The sequence below is a fragment of the Crinia signifera genome, chromosome 11 (genome assembly GCF_055691185.1).
Source record: "Crinia signifera chromosome 11, ASM5569118v1, whole genome shotgun sequence".
Classification (NCBI taxonomy): Eukaryota; Metazoa; Chordata; class Amphibia; order Anura; family Myobatrachidae; genus Crinia; species Crinia signifera.
In genome coordinates this window covers 71,514,991-71,537,626 of record NC_139227.1, presented here as the reverse complement: position 1 = coordinate 71,537,626, position 22,636 = coordinate 71,514,991, and the positions used below count along the sequence as shown (strand labels likewise).

The following is a 22,636-nucleotide window of genomic DNA, read 5'->3' as shown; positions in this document are numbered from 1 at the left end:
CAGTGAAGGGGTTAAAGCCTTTAGCTATATATACTGAGATGAGTAATTGCGCAGGTCATGTAGTTAACCTTTACCTTGTATACTATGGGCTAAATTTTGCCAGAGGTGCATGACTTTCTGCGAGTCTGTCCATTTTTTTTTAAGCAGCAATCATCTACAAAACAAAACCAAGTCTGTTTTACCTTATAAATAATTGCTGTCTTAAAGAAACACTCACATGATCGTATCTGCAACATATAATATGAAGCTTGGCACTCCCTGCTTTATATTATTGGAGTCCAGACTGTCTGATATCTGATTTGTATATTTATAAACAGATGTAGCCACGTTCATTCATCCCGCAATGAGTACTGAGCGCACTGCATAGATTTCTATGAAAGGATCACCACCAGCGACTAGTCACAGCACGCGAACACTGCAGCTAGCTGCAATGCATTTGGCTGTGTGTACTCATCATATGTGTGTGTGTACTCAGCAAATATGAGCGAGGCTACATCTGTATGTATTATACATACCTATGCCTTTGTCAGATGCTCCAAGGTGTGATATTGAGTGAACTTTGACCTAGCAGCCGTTTCTTGAACTTTAAAAAATTGCACACCCCTGATATTTAAAAATCAGCTGCAAGGTCAAAGTTCACTCAATACCACACCTTGTAGTATCCAGCAAAGTCATAGGGCAAGAAACCAGCACAACACCATAATATCAAAACATCAAATGCCTTTATTGGACCATTCAAAGAGCCATCCTGTTATACACAATATCACATCCTGTCATACACAATATTATCAACATTGCTAAAGATTTAAACCATGTTTTAACTTATTTATTATGGCTTGTGTCAACTATTTCCCTAGGTGCTTTGCAACAGGTGTGTTGGTAATTACCGCTTTAATAAAGCAAAGTTGCTGTGGGCTTTTGACCAGATAGCATGCCTGAAGTCTAAAGGTCCAGACACACTGGGTGTTTTTGCCCAGTGTGTATGGTGAGAGATTATGGGGAATATCGCTGGATTTTGAAAAACTCTTGAGCATTTTTCGCCTGTTTTGGTGGATGACTTTCCATAGCAGGATGCCGCTCATTTACTGGTAATACCAGCAGAGGAGTGGCCGGGCCAGTGATGATGCGTGAGCGTGCATCACCGCTCATTGCTGCCCCGTATACACAGGGCGGCTTTTCGAGCTGAAAGTCACCCAATGTGTATGAAGTTTAACACTAATGTGATAGCTATATTTATGGTAACTATTTTGAGCAATAGAGTAGCACCTGCAGAAAAGTGGGGTCATGTGAAGGGGGCTGCAGGCTTAAATGAATTAATCAATACATGAACTAAATCTCCACTGTTTATTATTGTTAGTTCATTTAGTGAGTGCAGAGCCCTGTACCACCCAGTATACATTTGCAAGGAGGTGAATATGCCACATTTTAGATGGACAATTGTCACATGGATACAAGAAAGAGTACAACGGTTCCATGACAATGTACAAGAGAAAGATGGGAGCTAGATTGCAAGAAGAGTAACTATGTACCACTGTGCATCAATTGTACTGTAGCTGGTTAGTGGGCAGCCGTCAGCTGTCTGCATAATAAGGGCTGACGTTTTGATGATTGTTTCCATGAAATTGCTGTTGCATGAGAGGACAGGCTTTTGCTTTATATAGAGCAGCTTGATATTTGTGCTCATTAACCTAGTTTAGACACTGCCACTTCCATAACAGTCCTAAGCAGTTCATTCAGAGCACTTGGAGCTATGTCATTCAGTTGTTTAGCTGTGGACAGGTGGACAGCAGCCATTTGTATGCCAGGGGAAGGTTATCAGCGTTGAGCCTGTTCTTTAAATCCGCTTATCTCGTTGGTTGACTTGATCACAATCTGGAAGTGTGCCGGCCGCGGCTGGTCTATGTGGCGTGCTCTTTGGATGAGCATATTGCAAAACATGCAAATAGCTCATTCCATGTTGTAAAGTGCTGCAAGTTAGAGATGCAAATGGTGAACAATTCAACGAAGAAGTGGAGGAGCTGTGGGCTCCGACATCGCACCTGTCTGCAAACTAAGAACAAACAATTCAATCTCAAAGCTTGAACAGCTTTCAGCGCTTTATGGCTGCAATGTAAAAGCAACACCATAGATGCGCTGAATACAAATGAGATGTTTGGTAAGATAATTTGTACAATGTATGCTTACCATTGTGTATGATAATGAAGGAACCATGTGATACATGATAGCTGAGAACAAGAGATTCGAAAGGTTAACACCAATGTAGTCATATGCTGAGAACATTCACACTAACATGCAGGGGATGGTTATAGTCTATACTGTAATAAGCAGATGTGACTGGTGATTCCAGCAGCAAGAGAACACCATCATTAGATCCACATACAGTATATCTAGCACCTATGAAAACACAACCCAGGACTTGTATAGCTTTAAGAACTAATATGTCTGCAAGCATTTGGGACTGAATAATGGGATGCAGCATTAGTCAGCAGAGTGCGAGCTTTGGCTGGCATCAATGGCAAGTGCAGAGGCCAGGACCGCTCGATTCACAGTGAATCTCAGCATCAATGTACGGAGCAGGGCAGTGAAGTTCTCTGAACTGCTGAAAGTGACGGGGAACTCCCTGAAATCCTCACGATAAATTCTTCAGATCATTTCAGGGCAGTGATGGCTTATCTTGACATTCCAGCTGTTGTTGCACTACACGTCCCAGCATGCCCTACATCATTTTTAGCATGGCCAAATAGCAAAACTGTAGCAGGGCATGCTGGGATGTGTAGTTCAACAACAGCTGGAGTGTCAAGGTTAGCCATCACTGTTGTAGGGGAATAGGCAAGTACTGTATGCAGGGCAGGATTAAGGTCTGTGAGGGCCCTAGGAACCCATCACTTAGAGACTAGACAGCTGCAGAGCTGCCACTATATACAGGAGTATACATTATATACAGGAGCCTCATCTAACACCTGCTGTGGTAACCACTGAGGAGGAATTACAGTAGCTCCCCAGGGAACAGTACAGGTGTCACTGAAGTGTCAGGTCCCCACTGCCATGAAGTCACCAGGAGATGACAGCGTATAAGCAGAGACCATGCGGAACAGGCAGATAGGTGGAACCTGACCCACTCTGCTGCCGGAAAGTTTATGCATATCATTTGCTGTGAAGCATTTATGAGATCAGTAGCTCCCAGAGTGTTGAACCTTCTAATGCCATTTTGGAGACTTGGACCCACTATAGGGATACTCATTGTTTACGCAAAAAGCAGGAGCACATAATGTGTTGCATTGCATAGTTTCTATGACATCTACATTTCATGCATACATAGAACTGCAGCTTTATTACTACTTCTGTTTCTTTTCCAGATAACCAATCCCATCATAGTACCTGCTCTCATTTATAAATCAAATAAGCTTCTAATTTGTGTGTCCATGACCCCATCTTATTCTAGTTGTACCACACCACTGATATCCATACAGAAACTCCCATTGCCAATGGTCATGCTATTATTGGTGGTGAATAATGCTTCCGTCTTAAGGTGCCCATACACTTGTCCAATTTGACAACTTTTCACCCAATTCCGAAGGATTGGGCTGAGAAACTGGGTGAAAAGTGGCACCGTGCACATTAGAGTAGGAGGTCGGACCCCGGACTCGGACACCCTCCTTGCAGAGGGGAACGGGGTCGTACGCAATACATCACATGTCAAAGGATGATGTATCACACGCGATCCTACTGCCTGCATGCGAGCCGGGTGGCTCAGGTGGGAACGGCTGGCTATAGACCGCTGCGACAAGTCGCAGTAGTGTATGGCCACCTTTACAATAGTAGCTTACGCTTTCCCCATCTACAGCTACAATTGTTATTCTGTTACCTAATTTATCTATTTATAGTTCCCTACATCTTTTAGAGTTAAGTTTATTTGAGCAGGACCATCTTTAAATTCTTCTATTTCGTATCATTTATTTGCGGTATGATTCTATCAATGTACAGCACTATATAAGCGCCTTGAGTATTATTGAAGAAAGAGTGCTATATAAAAAAAAATATTATTAATATTATTATTATTATAAGACATTAGTTCTTTAGGAATAAAAAAAAAAGAATATTGTTTCCATGCTTTAAACCGCCTAATGTCTCATCATGTTGGTGGTGGTGCTGTCTGCTGTCGGTATTTTGTTATGTTAGCTAATACGATCTAAAACAGCTTTGCCCACTGAAAGCAAAATGAAAATACATAATATTGGAGATATGCATGTTTTTTTACCATTCATGAAAATCTGTTCTTAAAAACCATAAGTGGTACATGAGGAAACAGTACTGTTCTTCCCATAATAATGCAGATCTGAGAATGAGCCCTCATTGACAGGAGAGCCAAAGCCTTACTGAATCATCCTAAGCAGCCCATACACGGTCCGTTTAACGGATCCGTTTGGGACTTAATTAGCACACAACGGATCGGATCCCTAGTGCATGCAGTGTGCATGCACTGCGATCCAATCCGATGTGTACCTAGTACAAAAAGTATGTGCAGCACATACTTTTTGTACCGTACTATGTGATGCGTGGGAGCGCGCATCGCATAGTACAGAACGAAGCCATACACAACGGACCGTGTATGGGCTCCTTAATAGTTGATTGGACAAACAAGGAATGCATCATAAGTATTGATTATCGGAATACTTGCTTTTGGCTGACCTAAGACTCGGGAAGGAAGCGGGGATATATTGAGTGGTGTATAACAAGTCAAAAAAAGCAGTAATCACCAATGACTGATATTCAAAGGCTATTCTGGAATAATGCTAATAGATTGGACCAATTTAGGTTCTAGCACAAAGGTTTTACTCAAAGTTATTTTTAATGCAGCAAAAATGTACTCCTGTCTGAATAAGGTGTCGGTAGCTAAAAGCTGCTGCCAATCATCTCCTGTCTGCAGTGGCTCAGAAAAATCATGCTGCATTCTGTGCTCTGACACTTAATTCTTCTCAATCTCCTGAGCTGTTCACTATAAAAAGCATAAAAGAAGGGGCCACATTAGTGGATGTACTTGCTGTAAGTTGCATGTCAGCAGGACAGTGTACCTCCTTATTTCAGATAAAGACATGCTGATTTTGCTGATGACTAATCCGGTGTTACCTTGTCAGCTGTAATACCATCAGCAGTTGGGTGAGTCACGGTGATCCAACCATAACATCTATGTAATACAAAGTGTAACATGCACAATGTGGGCAAGTAGGCCTAATTCAGACCTGATTGCACAGCCGTGAATTGGCACAGATGGCAATTATCGAAACACTGGGAAAATGCTAGGTGTGCCTGAGCATTTTTGAAAAGGGTGTGTGACATCAGCTCCAGGCTGGATAGGCCCTTTGCCATTGCACTGCTGAGTAAATTCAGGGCTACTTGGCCCCTGCAATGCCTTTTTGCCAGTGTAGAAATCAGTGGATGGTGACAGTGGCGTAAATTCATTCCAGTTGCCCGGAGGCAAGATATATATTGGTGCCCCCCCACACACATACAACCCTATTTAACCTTATAAAAAATATATAATTCTGTTCAGATAGATAGATAGATAACACATATATATTTCAGAACTCAGCCACAGAAGCAATATTGTTGGCTTTTAAATAACTGAATTAAACTTCCAGGGGGAGGAGAGGTGCCCCCTTGGGAGCAGGAGCCCGGCGGTAGATGACTCCATTGCCTCCCAGAGTTCTGCCTCTGGATGGTGAGCCTGTTACGATGGGCTTTGGAAATAATTGTACGGCTGTGATTGGATGTGTGGCCGTGCACATTCATTTGCACAGCGTACACATTGATTTACAAGGCGGTATTTCACTCTAGCGGGGCAGCAGCTTAACTGAACGCTGGTACCCTTAAAAATAATAATAATAATAATTGGTTATAGTGATAATTCAAACAAATTGCTTTCTGGTATTAACTTTACACATCTCCAATCTTCTAATTCGTCATTCAGAGAAATATAGCCACTCTGCTGTTTGGTATCATTGTGAGCATCACACCGAACAGATAAAAGCAGAGAGTCGTTTATGGAGAAATCTATATACTGTACAAGCAAGTTAAAGGTAAAATGGCTACAAGATAGTATTAACTATCAGGAGGGGTAAAACAAATGATTGATGATCTAGGTAGATTAGAGGAATGGTCAAGAGCATGGCAACTACAGTTTAATGCCAAAAAAATGCTAAACCATGCACTTGGGTTGCAAAAATCCAAAGACTAAATATAGTATAAATGGCACTATAATGGAAACTACTGAGGAAGAGAGGGATCTAGGTGTCACTATTTCAGGGGACTTAAAGGCAGGTAGGCAATGTAACAAAGCAATGAAGAAGGCAAGTCAGATGCTTGGTTGCATAGGGAGAGGTATCAGCAGTAGAAAGAAAGAAGTAATAATGCCACTGTATAGGTCATTGGTACGACCTCACCTAGAGTATTGTGTTCAGTTCTGGAGGCCATATCTCCAGAAGGATATAAATACATTAGAGACTGTACAAAGACGGGATACTAAAATGGTGCATGGCCTACATCACAAAACGAACCAGGAAAGACTAAAAGATCTTAATATGTATACTTTAGAACAGAGAAGGGAAAGGGGGGACATGATAGAAACTTTCAAATATATCAAGGGTTTTAACAAGGTACAGGTGGGAGACATTCTTCACAGGAAGAGGAGCAGCAGAACACAAGGACATGCACTGAAACTAGAGGGAGGAAGATTCAGGAGAAATTTGAGGAAGAATTACTTCACAGAAAGAGTAGTAGATAAGTGGAATAGCCTCCCATCAGAGGTGGTACAGGCAAATACAGTAGTACAATTTAAACATGCTTGGGATAGGCATATTAAAATCCTTACAAAAAAATAAGGATCAAATATGGTTGGAGGTAACTTGTTTTAAAAAGTCTAGATTGGCCAAGTGGTTCTTATCTGCCGTCAAATTCTATGTTTCTATTAAGGCCCAAAACATACAGCCAATAGCACCCAAAATAGATAAGGAAACACATTGGACTATTCTAAAGTGGCTTTTTATGACGCTGAATTCTATCAGACAAATAGCTTCTTTTTTTCTGCTCACGTTGATTTATTTATCATTATCAATTTTTTTTGGGCAGGATGTACTAAGGTAAAAATGCGGTAAAACCCCCGTTTTCAGATTTTTACTGCATTTTTAAATGTACCAAAACCCGGCCATCCCGTCTTCGCCGAGCAGGGTATCACCACCTTTGGGTGGCAGCAGATCCGACCCCACTCAACCTGGCTTACCTTCTTCCAAGTGCTGCTGGACCCAGAAGGTAAACTCCTGCTTAGGCTTCCTGGCGTGAGGGGAGGAGGAGGCGCCTAGGGATGTGAAGGAGACCCGCACACCACATCACAGGTATCGCGGGGGGCCTCCGTCACCGTACTGTGATTCTAGGCGCATATGTTAATACATATGCACTAGCATTGCTGTGGTCAGGCGACGATGTACTTTAATACATCCCGCCCCTTTGTCTGACTATACAGCCCAGTATAGGCATAGCACACAATAAAGAACAATAAAATAAACTTACATACAGTATATTTTCATAGTATTAGCACATATCACAAAATTAAAGCAGTAAATAATGCAGTCTGGGTGGAAATTCAGTTTGCAATATCCAACACATTTGCTTTTCAAAAAAAAATAAAAAAAAATTATTTGATTACATTTATTGTTTCAAATGATTACTTCTGCTATCACCATCTTAAAGGTCCATACACAATGAGCGAGTTTGTCCAGCGTGTATGGACAACGATGATGGGGAAAATTGCTGGGCTGAAAATCGCTCAGTGCATACATACTGAGTGATTTTCGCACTTCTGAGTGATTTTCCCAGGGGTGGGTGACTTTCTATAGCAGGACACTTTGGAAGCTGTCTACCCAGTCGCTCATTTCCTGGTAATACCAGCAGATGAGCGGCGGACGCTGGAGATGATGCGGGAGCATGCATCAGCACACACCGCTCATTGCCTGCCCATATACTTTTGTAAATACCCGTTTATGCTGGTAACCTTTTAAATAAATCTGTACTCATGTATGCTAATTATACATAGACATGTATTCATAACAAAACAACTAACAAAAAAAGGTATAAATAACTACTGATTAATGCATCCCTATATTGCTGTCTACCAGATTCCGCTTGAATAATTTACAAACAAGACTGAATTTTACACATTGTAGATCACAAATGAGCAATTTATGGCATGCCAGCTGCTATAGGACTAGACCTCATGGTGCCCAAGGCAAGATACCGGTTTGTTCTCTCCAACAATGCTCAGCTGCGTGACCATTGGCACTGCGTACAAATCTGAATCAGGCCCTAGGTTTTAGGAAATAGGGTGAATACCTGTGCAACATTTAAAGTAAACTGACTGCCCAAATACAGAGGGCGAAACCTTATTGTGTGTCCAAACATTTTGAATCCTATCAAAGAGCATTAATGGGACTCTGGGAGTGTGGGAAGGTCCATGTGATGTCATAATGTCACGCGACAGTCGCGCAATACTCCTCTGGAAATGTATTAGATGGCCAGGATATAGTTATGGTTAGGTAAAGGCACTAGTGGGGGGGGGGGGGGACTTAGGGTTAGGCTACCGGGGGAGGGTTAGGATCGGGCTGCGGGGGGGGGGGGGGAGTTAGTTTTCAGCAAGGCGGGGTTAGAGATAAGGGGGAGAGGGTTAGCATACGTAAGGAGCACCTATCGAGATCTGTATCGGGATTCAGGGGTCGGTCTTTTGACTGTCAGCATCCTGAGAGGCTAATTGTTTTCTATTGCATAATAGTCCACCAGATCGCAAAGGTTCTTGGTGGGCTGTATGATACGGAGACACAGCAATGTTGGCCTGGGGTAAGGAGGATGGGAAACTGAGAAAATAAGTGAAGATATGTTTGGACTGTACAGTGGGGATAGGATGGTTGGATAGGAAAGGTTTATGAAGGTTATGTGGGTAGTTCCGGAATCAGGGGCGTAACTAGAACTTTGCGGGCCCCATAGCAACATTTTTTTAAGGGGCCCCCAACTCAGGGCTTCACCAGAGTGGATACGGTTAGTGCTGTGCAAGAACTGTGATTAGTTTCCATAATTTTAATTCCGTCCCACAAAGAATTCCACTGCACTCAGCAGATATTTAGTATTTTAAACTATTTTCCTTTGGTAGTTCTCTTGGCTGGGGCTGGTGGGGGGGGGGGGGGGACGGACGGACTATTATTTATCTCTTCCATCTTATATTTACATATTTCTTTCTCTCACTCATACACTCTCTCACTTTACACACTTACGTGGTATATTATTAGGCTTGCCAGGGGCGTTATAGTACATACACTGCATTTTGCATCTATACAGTACATACAAACACCGCCACTATACAGCCCATTCACACATACATACACTGCCTTTCACATACAGTACACCCATACATACACTGCCTTTCACATACATACAGCCATACATACATACATACACTGCTTTTCACATACATACACCCATACATATATACACTACTGCTCTCATACATACATCCATTCATTCATACACTGCCTCCATACACATATACATCCCACCCCTGCACCATGGCACATTAAGACCATAAACACCTTGTAGGCCACTACTCCTGCACCAGCTTATAACTACACGTCTCCCATCTTCACTGCTGACTGAGGGGAACCGAGGGGTGCACACTTATCCCTACTGTGTTGATGCTGTCTCTTTGAACATGCTGGCGTGCGCTGCTACCAGCGTGGAGTGCAGATTTCAGTGCTGCCGCCGGCTGGCTCTGGCTCAGCGCTGCTGCCTCCGCTAGGGTAGGGGGTGGTGGAGGATCAACTTTGCTGCCACTAGCCGGATCTGAGCTGCCGCCGGTGAGAAGGTGAGTGCAGCTTTCCATTGCTGCCGGGCGGCTTGGCACTGCTGCCAGCGGGCAGTGGCTGCTGGCACTGCTTCCCCATTCATCTCAGGAGACCCTGGCAGTTATGAAATCCTTCAAAATATCAGCATTTTACAGTGGGGTGCTTGCTTGATCCATGGGCCCCTGAAGCCCACGGGCCCCATAGCAAGCGCACCCCCTGCACCCTCTCTAGTTTCGCCACTGTCCGGAATTTGATAAGCTGCCTCAAGAGGTGAGTTTCAGGGAAGACTATAAGGTTTGGAGACTAGAGAAGACCCTTATTGTGCATGGGAGAGCATTCCACAGAGTGGATGCAGCCCTCAAAATGTCCTGCAATGAATGGAAGAGAAAAATACAGTGGATGAGAGGTGTAGATCTTGTGAAGCCGAAAGGTCATGTTGGGAGATATTTTGAGATAAGAGATGTATGTGTGTGTTGTTTGGTCTATGGCATTGTGTTTAAGTAAAAGTATATTATATTGAATATGGTAGAATACAGGTAACCAATAGAGAGACTGACCGCAGTATTGCAGTCGGTGAACGTCTGACGAGGAAGATTAGCCTTGCAGCTGCATTCATGATGGATTAAGTGTTGAGAGTCTATTTGGGGAAGACCAGTATGGAGACTATTGCAATAATTAATGCTGGAGATGACGAGAGAATGGATTAGAGTTTTTGCAGTGTCTTGTGTAGGGTATGGTTGTATTTTGGATATGTTTTTGGATGCATGGAGCATGATTTTGAGACACAATGAATGTCGGAACAGAGTCAGAGATAACACCTAGGCAGCGAGCTTGTGGGGTAGGACTGATGTTTTCAATAATTTGAGATATCAGGTTGGTTACTACTATTGGTCAGTGGAAATATAAATGATTCTGTCTCTGAAATATTTAGTTCAAGGTGGTGAGATTATATACAAGATGAAACAGCAGAAAGGCATTTAGTGACACGGACCGATAAAGATGATGACAAGTGTGGGGACGAAAGGTAGATTTTAGTATCATTTGCGTTCAGATGACAATGAAATCCAAAAGAGGTGATTAAGTTTGCCAAATCTTCCCAGGTTTCTCTGCCCCCTCTAGGTGTCAGCGGCTTCCTTAGTACAGCAGCCTTAGCCCACCTTTCCCTAATGAAGCAGGTTGGCCGCTATTTTACATTACATATCTGGGTCCTAATGCAGATGAAAGGTGTAAGCTCTTATGAGAGCCTGAGTCCCGTTATCTCCAATGTTAAAATTCTGTTTAGTACTGTAAATATGTCTTATATTGTTTAATATATTGAGATACATTTTCTCATCCTCTAAAACAGTGGTCCTCTACCTTAACCACCAATAGGTCATGTTTTTAAAAAATTATGTTTGTGGTAGCATTAGGAATAATTACTATCCCAGCAAAAGTGAAAACCTCACCTCTGCAGGATTAAAGAGATCCATAAAACAAGGGCTACTGGTGGTACTTGAGAACTCCCACTCTAAGCCATCAGAGTTAGTTATTAATTCCGATGTGGTCTTACGTTCATGGGTGTCCTCGTTCTCAGACCCTGAGTGTGAGTGTTCAGTTATTCTGAAACCATAAGCATCAGAGTACCATTATTCTGGATTGCAAATAGATGGTTTCCAAAAATATATATTACAATATAATGCATATCTAACATTAGTGGGGCAATAATGATTAAGACAAATCCACTTTTAGTCCCGTTGTACCTCCAAAGTCTCCTTATTAAAACAGTAGAGTCCTAATTGCAGTCAGAGGCTCCTAGCAATAAAGTGGTGTATTTGGGACAATGGAGCCCATTAGAAGTGGACAAAAATCACATCCCCCAAAATGCCCCCTTTTCATCACTGCACCAGCACTTTGTAGCACCAAGCACATGCTATGCTAACTGTCACATTAGGATCTAAATTGATATACATTATGAATCACCATGCACATTGATACTGATATTTCACAATAATGCCTATTATTTGGGCTAAGTGACTCTAATAATAAGAGGGCAGAGGCAGCAGTTTCAATTTAAATGCACCCACCCCAGTCCTTCCCCATCTGTCCAAACTGGCCTTGCAAGAAACTTACTTGCAAGCATGCCCCTTATGTACTCACTATACAGACAGATGTGGAACGGTTCCACCCAAATCCCTATGTGACTGTGCAAGCAATTCATGCTTACTAATGTGCCAATCAGCAATTAACAGTGCTTTTCACTACCTTCATAGCTGATCATGCGCCAATTTAATTAAATGTATGAAATAGCTATACAAAGACCCAGATAAACCACAGAAAAAGCGTCGTCCCAAAAGACAGCAAATTCCAACAGCTTAATTTCAAATAAATAATGAATCACACATTTGCATACAGTCCAACTTTCACCAGGTGTAGAATGCAAACTAATAAACCATTAGCCTTATTGCTATGGATACCTGGAAATACTGTATGCCCCCATGTTTCCAACATTTAATGGGCTTCCTGTGATGGGACACATAGCAGCTAGCATGTGTGCTCAGTAACCCAGCTAGAACAGAACACAAGACAACTGTGTACATCCTAATAGGTAGGGATGCCAATCCCAGGATTTTGCCAGGATATCATACCCGGGATTGGAGCCTCTAATCCCGGGATTTCAGGATCACAATGCACATTTGACTTTTTCCTGCCTAGCAGCACTGAGCACCAGCATCGCTCGGCTTAGGTGCTGCCCGGCAATCCGGTTGTGCGGCTGCGCAGCATGAGGATAGAGGATTGAAGAAATGGCCCTCGTATTGGCCTCCCTAAATAGAGGGCCCCACAAATATAATGCAAGGAGAAATTCTTTAAAAAACTAAAGGAAATAAACAAACCCAACAAAGAAGGAGAATAACTAGCCACTTGTATAAAACCAAAATAAAAACCTTAAGATCATCAGGAAAAAGCAAGTGCCAGAAGTATAATCAGCAAAAAGCAGCTGCTGCGGAGACATTTTGCGAAATAACACATGGGTCCGGGAACGGTTTCCGGAACCTATGTGTAATCGGACGAAAATGGAAAGTTAAACCCCCACTGAGTCAGTTCAAAGCATATGACACCAACATCTTGAAAAATAATCCAGATGACACACAGTGAGTACAGTAGGTCCACACAAAGATGGTCATTTTTTGTCTCTTACAATCTAAGCTGCTAACTTGAATGAGTGGGATGGCACACCTCTCCCAACAAAGATACAAAACTATAAAAGGTGGCACTTGGCACATTTATTTACTAACATGGGAGTATTACTCAAGATTGGATACAATAATTTGGAACTTGTTTCCTAGCACGGCGCCCATCGTATGCCATCGCATACCACTAATTAAGGTATGCGGTGGGACCCGATTTTCGGGTTTTAAGACCCGAACTGTACAATTTTAATATCGCGTTGCATCGCATGCCATTACAATGGCATGCGATGTGATGCGATTTTTAATTGTACAGGCACCTTGATGGGTGATTACTATGTTAAATGCACCCCCACTATCAACGCCAACCCGAAGCGTGGGGAGCGCAGTGAGCCCACGAGGGACGGGGGTAAGCGTCCTCCGACCTTTTCATACCCCCAATATCCACGTTGGCATGGAGTTGATTTTATATAGTGTGGCAAACGCAGCGATCCACCGAGCCCGAAGCGTGGTGAGCGCAGTGAGACTCGCGAGGGGACGCGGAATACATGTGAAGTAATCCGTGTCCGCTCGCCACACTTCGGGCTCGGTGGGGGTATGAAGAGGTCGGAGGACACGTACTGGCGCCGCTCGCCACGCTTTGGGTTGGCGTTCATAGTGCGGGTGGCGTTAACAATGGGGGTGCATTTAACATAGTAATAATCACCCATCAGGGTGCCTGTACAATTAAAAAATCAGGTCTGATCGTATAACATCACATGCGATCGGGTTGCATGCGATGCAATGGAAACAATGGCATAAGATGAAAATCGTGGGCGCCGTGCTAGGAAACAAGTACCAATAATTCTGATTGGTTGCCCATAGCAACATCCCATCTTCAATAGAACTCCCATCTTAGTAAATAAACCCCATCAAGCGTATGGCAGAGCAAGAAAAAAGCCTCATCTGAAAAACTGCCCTTTGCAAAAAACTTGGAATATTCCGGTTCTATGTGGCAAAAGGTTGTATGATCAAATAAGAGCAATTTTTGGGATTGAACTCCAAGCGCTACTGTACAAGCAGAATAATACTGTTTGCCTATCACCTGCATGTCCCTGACTGCAGTGCTGCTGACTTGAGTGGGCAATAGCTATCTTGCGGCTTCTGATTTGCTGCTCAAGCTCTGCCTTATGTCAGGACCCTGAGAAACCAGTCAGAAACCCCAAGATGGCTTCCACCTGCCAATGCCAGCAACAATTCAGTCAGGAACATGCAGGCAATGGGCAGATCGTGTTAGTTCTTTCAGTACATGGAACCGCCAAAAAACTGATTGATGCCCACCTGATCTACCCACTCCCACACCCATGCGTGCTTTGCATACTGTGTTGCTGCACTTGAAAGGATATACAATTTACCAAATTACAATGGGGGCACCAAGCATAGAGGTTTCTGTAAAGGATGCAGTGCGTGCTACGCACACAGGCCCCTGGATCCAAGGGGCCCACACAGCACATAATGCACCCATATTTACCTGCGGAGGCATCTTGGCACAGGAGACATATAGCACTTAAAAAAATCGCTACTGCAGCAATTTCCGAGTGGTTTGCCCATGGATATGCCCCTGGGAACAAGGCACGGGCACCATGTTCCTAGAGACCTGCCAGAGTCTACTCACCGTCAGAGAGAAAGGGGCCCTGTCCTCTCTTAAAACTCCCCTGGCACCAAGGCATTCCTGCATCCCCCTATGTATGCATACTGTTACTGTACGTTGTTAATTCGTCACTACTACCACATACTCAAAAAAAGACAAAACCTGTGCAATAGAAAAACTCTATTGCGCTCCTGTTTGTACAGGCAGGCTCCTTATACATTGGGCGTTTCCCTGCGGTCTCCCCCCCCCCCCCCCCCCCCCACACACAATCCTATTTCTGCCCCCCGCCACCTCCCGGTCTGGATCCTTCTTATCTCCGTCTCTCCCTTATGTCTCCATCCCTCATCTATGTCCCAATCCGTCTCTGTGTCTCTCCCCTCCATCTTTCTCTTATCTGTCTCCCTTCCACCTCATCTTTACTCCCCCTCCTCCATCTCTCTTACTGTTGGTAGGCTGAGAATATATTCATCACCTAGTTCTGCCACTGTATGGACAGATTAAAGCCCTTTCTTCGGTTATAAATGAGGATTCAGTTTCATAATGTCATTAAAACATAACACCTTCTTACCACTGTTTAAAATTATGGAGTCAAGAAGTAATGAGCGTCTGTGTTTTGTCGCGCATACAGTAAATCCCAGCACAGCGTTATCCGTGATCTCTCTGTACCTGCTCTAGTGAAAGGAAAATTAATTATAACATTTCTAGAACACTGTTTTGCCTGCAATGTGAGGTTCAGATGTTGCCGTCGTCTTCTAAACATTCAATAGTAACACAATCTAAATGTGTTCAATAAATACCTGGACACGGGACAATAAAGGGAGTGTGGCTAATCCACTCATAAGTCCCTCTGTAGCTTTACTTTGTATTCATAATATCCCCTCACATCTTGAGTCAAATGCATGAAATGCCCACTGGGAAATCTGTAAATACAGCTAAATAAAAGCTGCCTTCAGCTAACAGTGCACTATGGAGCAAAAACAACATAAGAGATAAAGTATGCCGGCTTGCAGGGAGCACAGTCTGTGTATTTAATCAAATGATATGCCTGTTGCATTGTATACAACATGCATATCATTTGAACCAAGAATAGGCTGTTGCAGGTACTCAATGATAATGATTAGGGTGGCCAATCCTGGGATTTGGCCCCCAAAATGCTGTGATCTCAATCCCGGGATTGGAGTTTCCAATCCTGGGATTTCGGGATTAGACTGCGCATGCGGGTGCTCAGCAGCTGCCCGGCTTCTCCTGTCCCGTGTAGTGCGGCTTTGCGCAGCGTGATGACATCAGAGTTCACGCTGCGCAGGCCGCACAGGCTACTTCCATCCTGTGACCGTCCAGAGCACCCACCCAGCAGTGAACCGACTAGCTCCCACCCGCTCATCCAACAGCGGAGCAGCACACACCAGGCGACCAGCCCAGGCTCCATCAGACCGGCTCGCCCACCCGCCCGGCTCCACCTGCCCCACGCATCTGTAAGTAAGTATGCGGGGCGGACATATCCCGGGATTGAAAAAATCCCCCAGGATTGGCATCCCTAATAATGATTCACAGAGAAATGGTGTCTAGGTCAACATAGGCAAAAGACACATGAAAAAGGTCAACTTTTTTGATTCCTCTCATTTGTAGATTTCCGTATTTGCGCCTATTCAGACTACATAATGAAGTGCGGGGGGTGTAAATGCTGTCCAGAACAATGTTATTTACAATACAATACATCAAATTCAGGTTGTTTATTACAGAAGTAAAATGGAAAGTTTTTTATGCATGACACCTGCAGAATTAAGTTGCTGTAAGGCAGAGATAGTGGGCGGGTTCTGTTTCTTAAAATGTTCGGTTCTTGTGTAGTTTCACGGCGCCAGCATGGCGCCGTGCTACTTCCGGGTTGGGTACGCTCGCCAAACTATCTAAAATAAAGTAACTTAACTCCATGCCAACGTGGATAGTTCATACCCCCACTATCCACGTTGTCATGAAGTTGATTTTAGATAGCGTGGCGAGCTAAGCGAGCCACCGAGCCCGCAGCGTGGGCGAGCGAAGCGAGCCCCGCTGAGCCTGTGCAGCAAAGGATATAGGACATCAGTTATTTGGTTTTACCCAATCCAGGGTTACGACTGTCGGGCTGGCCCGATAGCTGTGATCTTGTCCCGTTCTCGACCGGCTCAACTTGAAATTTGCAGGCGGGATATCGAATCCCCACTACCAATTTCAAGTTGAGCCGGCCGAGAACGGGATACAGCCGTGGATCGTTGAGCTGCGTCCGAGAGCTTAACAATCCATGGCCGTTCTCGGCAGAACGGGCCCGACTGCTTCTAAAGTTGGGCCTGTTCTGCCGAGATCCCTGTTCAAAGCTGTCAGGGAAGACAGCATTGAATAGGGCCCCGCTGCTATTTCCCCTGGCGGGAATAGCGGCAGGAGATTGAATACCCCCCCTAAGAGTGGGTTTTGAGAATAAAAATTTTCATGGAGCTATGGTTATGTACCCTGTACTTGTCCGCTATTGGATTCAACTGTAAGTCATTGTTTTGCTTATTTGTTTATGTACTCTGTAATTGGGCGCTGCTGATCCATGTTGGAACAGTTGTGTATCTAATGTATAATGGGTGCAGTGAGTCCCAGAGGGGCCCACATTATGCACACTGCATCCATTTTTCCAATACTTACCCTTTGGAGTCCAGCGGCGGTGGCAGCAGGAGCGCTGCAAAGATTCTGAAAAATTGACCGCCGTGCCTTTTTTCAGACGCTACTGCTCCTGGCAGAGAGGAGGGAGTTGGCTGCACACGGGCCTCCTCCTCTCTTAGAACACCCCTGTTGTGGCACCATATAAATAAAGGATAATAATAATAATAATAACCCAATTATATGTGGGCTCTTTATACAAGCAGATATGGAACCAGTGACTACTGTATATCCTCTCTAAGCACTAAGTTGCTCCCAACAAGCATAGTCCGGACGTGGACCATGATGCTTCTCAGTTCAGCCATGAAACGCAAGAAAAACTAGAGTTTATGGTAAAATATAGGGATCAAACCTTTATTTTTGGGATCCTAGTGCAATTTTCTTCCAATGGCATTAGGTTCCTTAGTTATCTGTAGAGGGGAGGAAGCTGTGGAAAATCGAATGTGAGAAAACTCAAAACACAGAGGTCTATGGGCCTATTATTAAGAGGAAATGCCATTGGTGCCAAACACAACAATTGTTACATTGGTAAAGGGGAGAGATAGAAATAAAAGTGTGAATAATTATGGGAGATAAAATACTTTTTCCTGGCTACTTCGTATTTGATATATATTTATGTATCTCAATTTATTGTATGATGCATCAACACTTGACACAGACGCTTCTATGATGGCATATATTGAACATAACACAGAGCGATCGAATCCTAGATCACAGGGAGACCTGCGCTGTCTGTTTCAATCTATCACTCCTGATAACATATCCGCCAACAGACACATAGTTGATTTAGAAAGGAAAAGGCCAGCAGTTCCAATGTGTGTGTTTTGTATGTACAGCTCCTCATATAACATATGCTGGAAATGTAGACCAATGAATGTAGAGGGATACAAATAAAAATATTAAACTACCATAAGAATAAATCACAGTGGCATTGTACAGTACCTAATCCGCCATGGGGTACCAGATGATTTTTTTTTCGTACAGATGATTACCACATCAATCATACACTTGCATTGTCTGCAATATCATAGAACGATGAATCTTTTTGGTATAATAGTTTGTAGGTGTACTAAATTTAAAGGTGCATACACACCGGGGGATTTTGCCCAGAGCGTATGCTGACCGATGATGGCAACAATAGTTGGGATGAAAATATGCTCAGTACATACATAATGAGCAATTTTTGCCCGTTCTAGCGATTTTCCTGGGGGTGGACAACTTTTCGGGTATGGATCATTTGGTCACCAGCAAGTATGTCAACAAGCATTAGGTCGACATGGCTTAAGGTTGACATGACTTAAGGTTGACATGCAGAAAGGTCAACATGGCTGAAGGTCAAAATGGGTTAGGTCAACAGGGTCAATAGGTGGATATGGATAAGGTCGACGCTTTGCTCACTAATTTATTCTCCCACCATGCCCTAGTGGATGGTAGGGCATGAAATACCACCTGTCGGCACATTTCGGCTCAAAAAACAGTAAAATAACCCAATGTCGACCTTCCCCATGATCCTGTTGTCCTAATGACCCTGTCGACCTTCCTGCATGTCAACCTAAAGTCATGTTGACCTACCTGCATGCCGACCTAGTGGTGTTGACCTAATGCTTGTCGACCTACTTGCCCATCTGCTGGTTATAAGCCAGTGATGATGCGGGAACGCAAATTAGGGCTCACTGGGCAGCTTTGGAGCTGAAAGCAGCTCAAGGGGCAGATCTATTAAGCCTGGAGAAGAGATAAAGTGGAGATAAAGAGGAAGGAGATAATGCACCAGCCAATCAGCTGTGTTTGAAAAAAGACAGTTGAGAGCTGATTGACTGGTGCGTTATCTCCTTCCTCTTTATCTCCACTTTATCTCTTCACCAGGCTTAGTACATCTACCCCAAAAGAGAAAAACAGAGCCGCTTTGAGTTCACAATTGGCCAGTGAGTATGGGTCTTTATAGATATTTGGAGAGGTTATAGTCCAGTGCACATTATACATTTATATATTTTGTACATTGTATCTCACTATAGCAGGATTAGCATTCAAAACTGATTACACCACACATCGTGGAATATTTTTCTTTGTTTCTTTAACCTACAGCACTTGCTGTAATATCAACCTTGATTCACGGAGAGCGATGGTGCCTGCGATGAAACCTAGCAAACCAATATTTTGATTAAATGAGCAGACAGTGTTTGTTTCATTATAAATGTTCTCATAACAATTATATTTCTCTGCTAGGCTGAAGTGTATTCTGAACCGGAGTATGCGTAAAATAACAAAAATTTATCAATTTAGGAAAGTGAGCTGATGTACCATGGAGAAAATGACGGTGTTTGATGGCTCAAAAATAAATATATGCACTGTCATTTTTGGGGATTTCGCTGTACATATTAAAAGTAGCTTATCATCAATATGACAGCTAGGGATGTTTTTCCACAACATCTTATTTCCTTAAAATGTTCTCTCCTTATCAACTCTCTTCTAATGCTTCAGTATTTACTGGGGAGTTTATGGCTTTGTGGGTTATGATGGCAACACCTACAGGGGAGCTGCCTCTGATAAGAAGATCTGAATGGACCTAGGGCCTAATTCAGCAAGGCTCTCTAAGCAGCGGTCGTTCACTGCTTAGCCCTGAAACGCCACCCACCGCTTGTCCAAAAGTGCACCCCCCACCAAATCCCCTCAGAACCATGCGAAGGGATGTCCGTGAACACATCCCCTTGCAAGCGGTCTGAGGGGAGAGAAATCATTTGATGGTCACGATTGAACCAAGGCTTAAAGTGGTTCTGGAAAGGTGGTGGAACTGACCCCCTTCAAACTATAAATGAGTGCCCTACCTCCCATAAAGGGATAGTGGTCCCACAAGGAAGGGGCGTAGTCTTACAATTGTAACTCCAATTAACATTATACCACATAATAGCAGTATCATATACACATTACACCACATGTAGTGCCCCATGTTCATATTACATCAAATAGTGGTACCCACATGTTTCACACAGTAGTGCCCCTTATACCCATAATTTCAACAGTAGTTTCATTTATACACATATCTGTCTCTCACTCTAGCAGCTCACTGTCGGTCCAGGTGTAGCGTGGAGTCATGGCACCTGGAGCAAGCTCATGCCACAGCACCCCCCATATATATATATCAACACGATATATCGCATGCAATCCCATTTCACACTGCCAGGAGGCTGTCGGAGGTTGGACCTGCAAGTAAATCCGACTCCTATCCGATTACGCATGGGACAGGTATCGATCAAATTTTGCGATTTGCCCACTTTTCACCTGATTTCTCAGCCCAACCCTTCGGAATCGGGGTGAAAAGTTCCCAAATCGGACAAGTGAATGGCCCGCTATAGACACCAACACACAGAAAGACAAAACAGCCATTGGGTGGAAGAGTGTGGGGGGGGGTGTAGACACAGGGGGTTGGTCGCAGCCGCAGGTAGAGTGGTAGAGTGACTTTAAATGGAAAACATCTCTTACTGTGAGTAGCAACTGCAGGTGACAGCTGTACAGCTGCATGCTCCTTAGCACTCCCTGCCCTCCTCTTTCCAAGGCAGCAGCATTGCTAAGCTGCATCAGACCATCAGCTCCTCGGTTTGTTTGGGGGCGGAGCTGATCTCTGCAGGCTGAATGATTATAGTGGAAAGGAAGGGGGGGAGTGGGAAGGAACTGTGGGGATGCTGCTGCCTGCAGTACTAAACACATTGTGGGCAGCAGAGCAGTCCACCCTAACCTCCCCATACTGCCACAGGTCAGGTTCTGCTAAGCCCTGCCCCTCGTGACCCTCTAAGCCCCGCCCCATCACTGAGTGACCTCACAGAGCCCTGGACACGGCACCATTAGCCCTGTGTAGCATCCCGCTGGCTGTCAGGTATATGAATTGCAGACAGCACAGCCTCCAGGCATGCTGCTGCCGCTGCTAATAATCAAACACTGGAGGCAGAGGGAGAAAGAAGCCGGCCACTGCTGCTGTGCTGTATTGCTGTAAGAGGGAGGGGAGAGAAGACGCCCTCTAGAGTTTCTGGTGCCTGGAGCACACGCTCCACTGGAACCACCCTCCCTACGCCCCTGGCAGTTACATGCCCTATGTCCCTGTCCAAGACTGTGGTGGAGGTGGAACTCCGTTCCCCTACCATTACGGGTGATGGAACTCAGCCCACATTCCCGGGGGAAGGCCCAGGGTTCTCATTGGGAAGCTCATAAAATGCTGGGTGTTCCCCTGATGCTGCCCCATTATCGCCCACAACTAGGGATGCCAATCCCGGGGCATTTTTTCAATCCCGGGATCCGGGATTGAAAAATGCTCGATCCCGGGATTGGCATCCCTACCTGTGCTGTGCTGCATATTTGTGTATACCCACCCCCACACCGGCCGACCCGCACATTTACTTACATTAGCGGGCGGCCGGCCGGTTCGGAGGTGCACGGTGCCTCCAGGCTCGTGCACCTCCTTCTTAGCAGGCAGGGCAGGCCGGAACGAAGAGGCAGGGCAGGCCGGAAAGGAGGCGGGTGGGCGCGTGTGCTGAGGAGACGAGTGGGGGCGGGCACAGGAGAAGGCTGCGCAGCGTGACCTCTACTGTCACGCTACGCTGGCCGCACGCAGAGGTCAGGGTTCGGGAGCCGGGCAGCGTCTGAGCGAGTGCTCAGACGCTGCCCGGCATTAGACTGCGCATGCGCAGTCTAATCCCGAAATCCCGGGATTGGATATTCCAATCCCGGGATTGAAATCCCGCACTTTTTGAGGCCAAATCCCGGGATCCCGCCGATCCCGGGATTGGCCACCCTACCCACAACCCTTCTTCCCAGTAACGAACGGCTGATGAGTGTGTAACTTGGCAAAACCGTTCTGTGCCGGGGTTTGTACATTCGGAGAACCCCGACCATCGAGGCTGGGGCCGAATTTATGCATGTGCTAAATGCATGAAATATATGGAGAAGGTGATGTTTGGACGTCATTCCACAGAGCATTAGTCTGGACTGCATATTTGTGCGAAAAGCAATTTCCCCATTATAGTTAATCACAAGTGCTAGACTAGGGACCCCCAGAAATGTTATAATAGATGCATAATGTACCCTCCAAATGTGTAATAGTAGTACGTTTATTTATAAGGCGCCACAAAGTGTCCGCAGCGCCGTACATAGCAAACAAAAAACATATTACAAGGTAACGTACAGGGTGTGTTGAAAAATACAGTATAAATAGGGGTATAGCTGGTAGAACTAAAATCAGCATCAGTTCAGAAGTAGGTGTCAAAATTGTCGAGGAGACTGAAGATGAAGTAGAGGAA

General features: G+C 44.5%; 1 long non-coding RNA gene across 1 annotated transcript; it reads right to left on the bottom strand.

The window, feature by feature from the left end:
• Window positions 1-753: 753 nt before the first annotated feature.
• On the bottom strand, window positions 754-14,890 carry LOC146045657 (uncharacterized). Its single transcript, XR_014465542.1, has 3 exons — window positions 14,700-14,890; window positions 2,185-2,225; window positions 754-2,050 (listed from the first exon to the last, which is right to left on the bottom strand). It is a non-coding gene; the product is annotated as an uncharacterized LOC146045657 (long non-coding RNA).
• Between the last annotated feature and the right edge of the window lie 7,746 nt (window positions 14,891-22,636).